This window comes from Echinops telfairi, unplaced genomic scaffold, assembly GCF_000313985.2.
Source record: "Echinops telfairi isolate 266 unplaced genomic scaffold, ASM31398v2 ScPeMD7_7468;HRSCAF=8506_0, whole genome shotgun sequence".
Classification (NCBI taxonomy): Eukaryota; Metazoa; Chordata; class Mammalia; order Afrosoricida; family Tenrecidae; genus Echinops; species Echinops telfairi.
Window position 1 is genome coordinate 93625473 of NW_022111369.1, and position 9352 is coordinate 93634824.

At 45.0% G+C, this 9352-nt stretch overlaps 1 non-coding gene across 1 annotated transcript; it reads right to left on the bottom strand.

Moving 5' to 3' along the window:
- Positions 1–2043: 2043 nt before the first annotated feature.
- Positions 2044–2164, bottom strand: LOC115873407. Its single transcript, XR_004048404.1, has one exon. It is a non-coding gene; the product is annotated as a small nucleolar RNA SNORA61 (small nucleolar RNA).
- Between the last annotated feature and the right edge of the window lie 7188 nt (positions 2165–9352).

Consider the following 9352-nt stretch of genomic DNA (forward strand, 5'->3'; position numbering starts at 1 on the left):
TCCCACAGCAGAGAGGCGCGTGCATGAAAATCCTACAATCGCATCTAAAGATAACTCATAGAGTGTCACACTCATTCTTTGGAATGTCCCCACCAAATGTCCAGTTCCCAAGACCAGCCAAATGCTGACCCCTCCTTAAACTCCTATTTCTTCATCCGTTACCCTAAGTCTCCCACCATGTTCACTCTTTCTCTCTTATGGAAATCTCCTTCCTCTTTTCCCTCTCTCTCTTTTTTGTCTCATAAAACCAATTGGCAAGGAGTCTGTCCTGACTCGTAATGACCCATTGGGTGTCAGAGCAGAGTTATGTTCCGTGCAATTTTCAATGGCTGATTTTTCAGAACCAGAGCATCCGGTCTGTCTCCCAAGGCACCTCGCGGTGGGCCTGAACCCCCACATTTTCTGTGAGTGATTGAGCACAGTATTCATTGGTTCCGTGGAAAGATTCTTCTCTCACTACTCCCACGAGTATCCATTGATCCCCACGCACAGTGACTCTGCGCATCAGAGTCAGATTTCTCCAGGGTTTCTGATGCTGGACATCGTTACAGAAGAAGACTACCTCGTCTTGTTCTGCAGAATGACTGTGGGGCTCAACACGCTGGTCTCCCCATTAGCTTCACCACCTGCACCAGCAGGGAGCCTTCTATTCACAGCCCGATTGGAAAATTCCCATCGTCTTCAATTTTGCACATTCCCATGGCCTCTAAAGCGACAGTGAATCACAGTTATCTGTCCCTCACTATTTATGCTACTGAGGTAAACAGATGATGAAATGTCAAACCCTGCCGAGAATAGACTGGAAGGCCGACTGCAGGAGGAAAGCCGCGTCAGTGAACGTATAAGCTTCTCAGCGCCGACAGGGGTCTCCACACGGCTGCTCCAGCACCCAGGGCTGCATCAGGGTAGGTCCATGTGGCTTCTCCTTGGGGCTTCAGCCTTGCCAGCTGAAGCAGGGAACTACTAAGAAAGCTGCACCCTGGTCCGACCCTCACAAAGCAAGAGACCCGAGAACTAGAAAGGTGAGGCTCACCAAGCCATTTATCACTCTACCCTTCAATTAATCCTACACGTGTTTATCGGCCAGGTTGGCACAATAAACTAACTCATTACTTTTATTTTTATCTTTATATTATTCTTTCTGTTTTGGTTTTTATTGTTCCTCTTAAGTTTCCCAGTTTATGAAGCACAGAAGGAGTTGATGCATAGAGACAACAACTGATGCAATGGTTTGTGGAAGGGGAGTAAGGGAGCAAACAATGAATACAGGAGGGAGGAGGAAGCATTAGAACTGATTGTGATGATGTATATACAACTTTTAAAAAATGACTTATCTATGGAAATATATGATATATTAATTTTATATCAAGAAAATTACTGAAAACAAAACAAAACCAAAACAACCAAACTTGACCAATGGTTACCATGGGTAAAGAAGGAAGAGTCTTTACTTAGGGGAGTATTGGGTTTATGGTAATGGTGGTGGAATAATTTGGAAAAGGATATCAATAATTATTGCACAACACAAAGAGTGAATCAATGGCCTGAATTATGCATGTAGAAGGTGTAGAGTTGGAGAATGTTTTGTTGTATACATTTGTGCCACAATTTTTAAAAATTACACTAATAACAATGGGTACAAGGAAGAGGAAATGTTCTAAAATTGATGGTTGTAATGATTGGACAACTCTTTTGGATATGACTTAACTACTAAATTATATGCTATGTGGATGAAGTGCCAATAAAACTTTTTAAAAAGACGAAGTTCCTGTTTGCGAAAACCGTCCATGTGTGCTATCGCTATTACAAACAGCACTAGCTCACTAAAGCAGCACCTACCAAATAGCTTCAGTTGCACAGGAACCTGGATGTACTAAGTACAGACAAGTTGTAAATCTTCGTGTGAGCCAATGGTCTCACCTTTTTGCCACGGAGCATCCGCTGAGACGGAACCACTCACCGAGTGCTTTCCAGTCCAACCCTTACCCAGCAGCACCAGGGTTGGTGTGTGTGTGTGTGTGTGTGTGTGTGTGTGTGTGTGTGTGTTTCTTGAAACTAGCTCTTGTGTCCCAAAAGAATTTAAGTCAGTTTTGATTGTACTTTTCCTCCATTTATAACCACCCATACCAGTGTTTAGATCTGATAGGTAAGGGATCTAGAGGGCTTTTAAAGCTGTGATGCCATTATGTTTTTTAATTTAAATGTTTCCCCTAGGTGGAATGTAACCCAAAGGAAAACATTTCAGATGCATTTGCACAGCCGCCCATACCAGAACGGTGACAGTATCCAATACCACCACTGTGTGGTGAATGAAATTTCGCAACATGCCTCTTCTAGCCAAGTCTCTGTGGCTCCCACCAAATGATTGGATAGGACTATCTAAATGGGGCATGTGTTGGACAATTCTCATTACCCCCTGTGTGAGGCCTGGTTCACTAGAGAAACAAAGCCAGTAGCACTCACATATGTGTAAGAAAGAGTGTTATAGCAAGAAATAATTATATATCAGGAAAACATCTCAGCCCAGTCCAACTCAAACCCACATGTCCTATACTAGTCCTTCAGTCCCTCTTCAGACTGCCACAGCCACACGCAATGTTGCAGAATTCAGGAAGATCTCAGGTGCGTGCAAAGTCGAGTTGGATCCAAGGTCAGAGGAAAGATGGCAGGGGACCAGCTGCTCTCAAGGTGAACAGCAAGCAGGAAAGTGAAGGCAGAGAGAGGCCAGCCTCCAGAGAACTAACTATCTTGGTCATACCTCCAAGGAAGGTCCCCCGGCTTCACCCTGATTGGCAGGCTAAATTCCACTCCTGTCTTCTCACAGGTGCGGTGTTAGCACACACACAAATCTATCACACCACCCACCAGCCATGTAAAAATTTTAAAAACATCATTGCTATCGGGTTGATGCCGACTGATAATGACCCTGTAGAACAGGGTAGAACTGCCCCTCTGGGTTTCCAAGACTGTGACTGGCTAGGGGAGTAGAAAGCCCCATCTTTCTCCTACAGAGCAGCTGGTGGTTTCAAACTGCTGACCTGGAAGTTAGTGGTCCAATGTATAACCACTATGACATCACGGCTCCCTACTGGCTATATGGAGGAGCAATATCTGAAGCGGAAAGAAAAGGGAAACCCAGAGGACCTTGGAAGAACCCATTCAAGATCTCTGTCTGAAGTGGTCTTGGCTGCCCATGACCAAATACATCAGTCTTTGTGATGTGGACTCGGAGAGACATGGTGGGGACTATCGGTGTGAGACTATGGAGTTATGGGACAGAGTGACAAGCAGACAACTTCCTGGCCTATGAAGGCAAAGGCCAAAGGACAAGGTGGCTGAGAGACTAAGAACCAGAGAGATATTTAGCTGCCGGTTGAAGGGATTCATAACTGCATTCTTACTGTTAGTTAATCTTGACTTTTCGTACCTACTAACTTTCCAAATGAACCCCCTTCATTGTGAGTATTGTCTGTGAGTTCTGCATGGCCATTGCAATGAATTATGGAACCTAGCATAGATGACGAGTTCAGAGTAGGAACAGTGGGTGTCAGCATAGGTAAAGAAGGCTGGATCATGGAGGCTTGTCTGAATTCTGCCTCATGGCCAGAGGGAGGCAGAGGAGGTAGGATATGTCTGCCTCCACATAATTTACAGCACACCACCACCCCTCCCCACTATGTAGAGGGTTTTTTTTCCTTTTTCTGACCCTCCTACCCACTCCCCACTTTCCCTCCCAGTTTCTCCTCTCTTCCTCTCCCAACTCCTAAGCCCATCATAGTCATCAAAGTCTTTCCTTGGGGTGTGAAAACTGTCTCCACTCCCCTTTTATAATAATGGTGTCATGCGTGAAATATTTATCTTTATGACATAATATCCCCCAATTGTGTCTATTCCATCGGTGTTTTTTAGACTCATCGCTGTTTTTCAAGGCTGCCTCCTAGTCCACTGTGTGTGCACACCAGCGTGCATTTATCCAGTCCTCCACAGATGGGGGCTGGGTTGTTGCTATTATAGAAATTGCTGTGATAAGCAGAGGTGAGCATACACCTGTTTGCATTTTGGTCTTTATTTCTTTAGGGTTTATGCCAAGTAGAGAGGATCATAAAGTATTTCTCTCTGCATTTGTTTAAGGAAGCGCCATCCTGTGCTCTGCAGTGGCTGCTCAGTTCTTCAAGCTGCGCATTCTAATCTCTTCATACCCTCCCCAACATTTACTTTCTTTTCTTGCTTTTCTTTTGCTAAACGTGTCCATGTGAACGGGTAGCCCTTCCTTGGTCTAATCTGTATTTCTCTTACAGCTCATGAACTCAAGCACTGCTTCCTACGATTGTTTGCCACGTAGATGTTATCTTTTGTAAATTGCCTATTCATGTCTTGTGCCCGTTTTTTATTGGACTATTTGTCTTTTTCTTTTATGGTGTGGTAGTTTTCAATAGACTTTTTAAATTGGCCTTTTAGCTGATATGTCATTGCCAGGTTACACCATACAGGGACTCACTTATTGTCTAGGACTTAATAATATGCCCGCACTTCCCACAGAGTCGGGTAAAGAGATGCAGCTGGGGCCAAAGAGAGCAGAGGAAACAGCTGGAGCACACAGCTGGACAGTCTCTTCCACGTGTTTCTGTTTTGGTTTGGTTTGGGGGTTTTTTAATTACTAACTGCCCATTCGGGCATCCAAGGAACCTGGACATGAAGACAAAAATATTTACGCTAAGTTTACAACTTGGTTTTTCCTGGTCAATCCCCTATCCTGGCTCGGATTTTTCTCACATACAGATTCACAATTCAGAAAAGCTCAATAGCTATATTTTACCACGGGTTTCAGACATCCTAAGAAACGGGCAAAGAATAAGAAAGGGAAATAAAAAACCAAGAAAAACCCACACACATAATATCCGGTAAGGAGACCACATTTGTGTCCCAAGATCTATGCAAAGCCACTCTTGCAAATGGAAATGCTAATGGGTCCTTAACTCTTGATAAAATATTAGCAGTGCTGTAAGTACACGCTCTCATCTCGAGGAGATCACGCTTAATGGATCTAACTCCCTGACCTTTAAGATTTCACTTATATTTCTCAAGCTGCCCCTGAGAGTCCTTCCTCTGCTCCCTTGGAGCCATTGGTCACGGCTAACAATGTTCTGTGGTATAAGTAATTGCTCATAACGGACACTGCCCTCCAGGGTTCCTCTGCCGTGGAGAGATGGTGGCTCCAGGATTGGAGGGGCTCGGAGAGGTCGTTCAGTCTCTTAGAGCCTTCAGGCTGGAATGTGCTTAGAAGCTGTCCCAAAGAAATAGAAATCTGAACTTCCCTCGGTAACTCTTGCCAATTTTCATCCACTCTCCCTAGCAAGAAATTCTTCCTTCATTTAACTTCGAGACCGCTCATCCCAGTTATCCAATGCTCTGCTCTTATAGATTGAATTGGGCCACCCCGTCCGCCCCCACTTCATTGTCCCCCGACAAAATGGGCTACAGGTCCTACCTCTGTGCCGGGGTAATAATTCCACCTGGGGAATAGATGTCTTTGTCACGTTCATGAGACATGATACGGGCTTATTTTAAGACTGCCTCCTTTGAGACGTGTTGTTGCTAGGTGCCATGAGTTGGGTCCCACTCACAGCGACCCAATGGGCAGCAGAATGAACCGCTGGCCCGTCCTGCGTCATCCTTACCGTTGTTCTTGTATTGAAGCCCTCTGCTGCAGTCGCTGGGTCAGGAAATCATGCCAAGGGCCTCCCTCTCTTTAGCTAACCTCTCCTTCGCCAAGCATCATATCCTCCCGGGGGCTGCTCCCGACAACACGTCCAAAACGCACGCTGAGATGCACAAGAGCAGAAACACCAAGAGACAAGGGCTTTCCTCCAGGGCTGCAGGAGAGAGCCTCCCTCAGCAGCCAGCACCAGGAACGTAGTCTGACGCCTAAACGATGAGAAAAGAAACTCTGGTTTGTTGAAGTCACCTATAATGGGATTTCAACGACAGAGGCACTGGGTCATCCAGACACCCTTTTATCCTCGGTGGAATAAAGCCTTTCAGAGATGCAGCGACCCAATGCATAAGTTAACCCTAGTCCCCAATCAACTCCAAACGCACTACCACGGAGTCACTCCCAACTCAGAACGACCCGCTAAGACAGAGTAGAACTATCCCTCTAGGTTTGGGGTAAATCTTTAGCAAAGCAGGAAGCATCATCTGGCTCCTGTAAAGCACCTGGTGGTTTTGATCTACTCAACCTGCCGGCAGTAGCCCAGCTCATAACCCACCATGCCACCAGGGCTCCTGAACTTTAGCTAATAAATTGCTTTACGAAGTACCAGGTTCTATGACTGGCCCTCTGCTTAGCACTAAAGATAGAAAGACGGACCAGCCTATTTGCTGGGAAGTAAATCATATATTTATATGCAATAACAAAGCGCAGGCATTTTCAAACAGTATGTCCTGAAAAGAAATGCATCCCATCGTTCCTCTTTAAATATGAAACTCAGAGCGGTATTGATCTGGTTCTCAAAGCACTCTCGACTTTTCTGCCAGGTTCAATAATTTATTGCACTGGCCACATAAAACCCACAGACAAGGCTCACAATTCTTAGGGAAGAGAACGGTTTACAAATGCTTGAGAGACAGTCTCTTCTCTGCTGAGCCCACAGGCAGGCCTCGCTCAGCCTCCGGGCCTGACCTCTGCTATGCTCTGCCCGGGCAATGTCTCCAAGCTCTTGTAGGGCTGCCAATAAATGCCCAAAACATTCGCTCCTCCACTGTAAGCCTCAGACCAAAGACACTCCAGTCCAGCTCCAGGGATCAACAAATTTAACTCCCCCAACGAAGCATCCCAAAGCAATTGCTCGGCGGCCTCGGAAGTCCGCTCTCCTCTGCCTCCTGCTCTCGCCTGAGCCCGCCCGCGGCCACAGCTGCTCTTCCTCTGCCACTCCTCTGACGGCAAAGCCATCTCCTTGATCAAGACGGTTCAAGCCACAAGGATGCTGGGCTCCAAAGGACACACTCCCATCCTTGCTCCACTTCGCACTTGTGGATAATAAAATCATCTCCCACACACTCCCATCATTTTTTTTCTTCTGAGATGGCTCATTTTACACCCGGCAGGATGACAATCACCATTAACCTGCTAATAATTGCTCACAGCTGAATCATAATCCAACCAGTCCCTTCCCTGCCTTCTGACCCGTGCACATCAGCAGAACTAAGGTCATTTGGTCGGAGAACCGAGGGCTATGGCTAGAGGATCCATGTTAAAGAATCCACGACATTGCACATATCAACAAAGAGAGGGACTGCTCCTAACAGCAAACCAAATTTCGACTATGAACATCTAGAACACATTCTCGGCGGTCTCCATGGGTTGATTGAGATTGCCATGAAGAAGCAATTAGAAAGTAGTCATCAACTCTCTCTCCCTCCCGTAGACAATGGTTCATTGAGCACCATCTCGAGCTGAGCATCGATGTTGGGCCTATGACATAAATAAGGACAAGGCATAGCTCCTGCACTCCTGGAAGCTAAGAGAGAAGACATCTGTTTCAAGAATGATAATTACGTTTCTCCTGCATGTCAACTCTTCTGGGAATGCTGAAGGTGGCATTGACAATTATGCAGCTTGGTGTAAGGCCAGTGGGAAGGTAGGAGGCCTAATTAGGTTGGTCTGCCAAGGACTCGGGATAGAAGCATGACAGCATGATTTCCAGGTGTTCTCAATTCTCGACTAGTCCTTCAGACCAGCTCTGTACCTAGAGTAACCGCTTTCCATCACTGAAAACTCCCTCAGGTCCTAAAGACGGAGGAGAGTTGCCAAGCACAGACCAGTGAGGCTTCAGGGCTTGGCTCATTGTCTATTAGGCTCCCATCTCTCTCAATGGGGGGAGCAAGAAGTCCCTTCCTTTTCCCTCTTCGGCTGAAAAGAGCAAGTGAATTCATTTTACTGGCTCTGATCCTCTCCCATGTATGTTTGGTGTGATAATTCTGAAGCTGAAAGCAGATACAAGGTCAAATCAAGGAAACAAACATTGCCAAAAGCCAAAACAGAATTTTTTTCCTTGAGGTTTTCTCAGTGTGAGCCTCACTACCCCTACCTAAATCCCTCTAGGAATCTGTTAAAATGGTGGCCTGAGAATGAACAAACACACCCTTCTTAGACAGCCTGACATTTTCATAAAGAAAGTCTTTCATAAAGATTTTCAAAATAAGTGAGAAAAAAGAAATCATTGCAGAAATGCAGATTGGATAAAAATAGTTGGGTTTTCAAAGCACAAGTCTGTGATCCCAAATGTACTAAATCACAGCTCAGGGGAATGAGACCCTGCCCCTGGGATCACAACCTTGCTGTGCAGCAAGCCAAAGGGAAGCGGATTCTTCGCCAGCCTTCCTTCCCCACTCGGACAAAGTGATATCCAGTGTGCAAGGGCAAATCCTAGCTTCCTTCCCCTAGCTCCCATCACCCATATAGAACCCTCATCCTCGATTTTAAATCTTAACCACTCACTCAGGTCTCACCAAATCCTCATAACAGGAGTGATTGGCACTCACTGAGACCGAAGAAAGCTATCCCTCCTGCCTTGACTCGCCTCCACTCCCTGTAGACTAGTTTCAATAAGCGATCCTTTCTCTCCCCCGTTGATGTGATTGTGCCCATCCAGTCACCTCTGACCCATGATTGTTCTGTATACAATGGCATACAGAGGAGGCAGGAGCAAGGTGGAAGTAATTTGCCTCATTATTAAGTAAGCTAATCCATGATATATTAGTACTTAGAGTTCCATTGAAGCATCACCAAGAATTTAGAAATTAGGAAAATTAATTGGAAATTAGAACTCGAGTTATCAGAGAAAAGGTAAGTACAGCCAATGCAAAGAAATGGCCCTTTTAATGTAATTAACTGCCTTAATTCGTATCCCATGTTGAACAGGCAGCTTTTTATATTTTTATTTTAACAATAGTTTTAATAATAAAAAGTTCACATATCATGCACTTCCATTGTTGTTACTGTTTTAAAAAGTTGTGTATACATCATCACAATCAGTTGTAGTGTACCCTCACCTCCCACATTCATTATGTGCCCCCCAATTTCCCTCACCCCTCACTGTCTCTATGTGTCCACTCCTCCTGTGTTTCAGAAATTGGGGAACATAACAGCCAATAAAAATTAAAACAAACTGAAAATAAAAATAATAATAATAATAAAATGAAAATAAAGAGGAAGGAAAAAAAGACTGCTAGCAATATTAAAATAAGCCAGGGAGAAATTTTCTGTCATAAGAGAAGGGAGAAATAGTTAAACTTAGAGCAAATTCAGGCTGGGTCAAGTGGGAGGTCATCTGACCAGGTATCATAATAT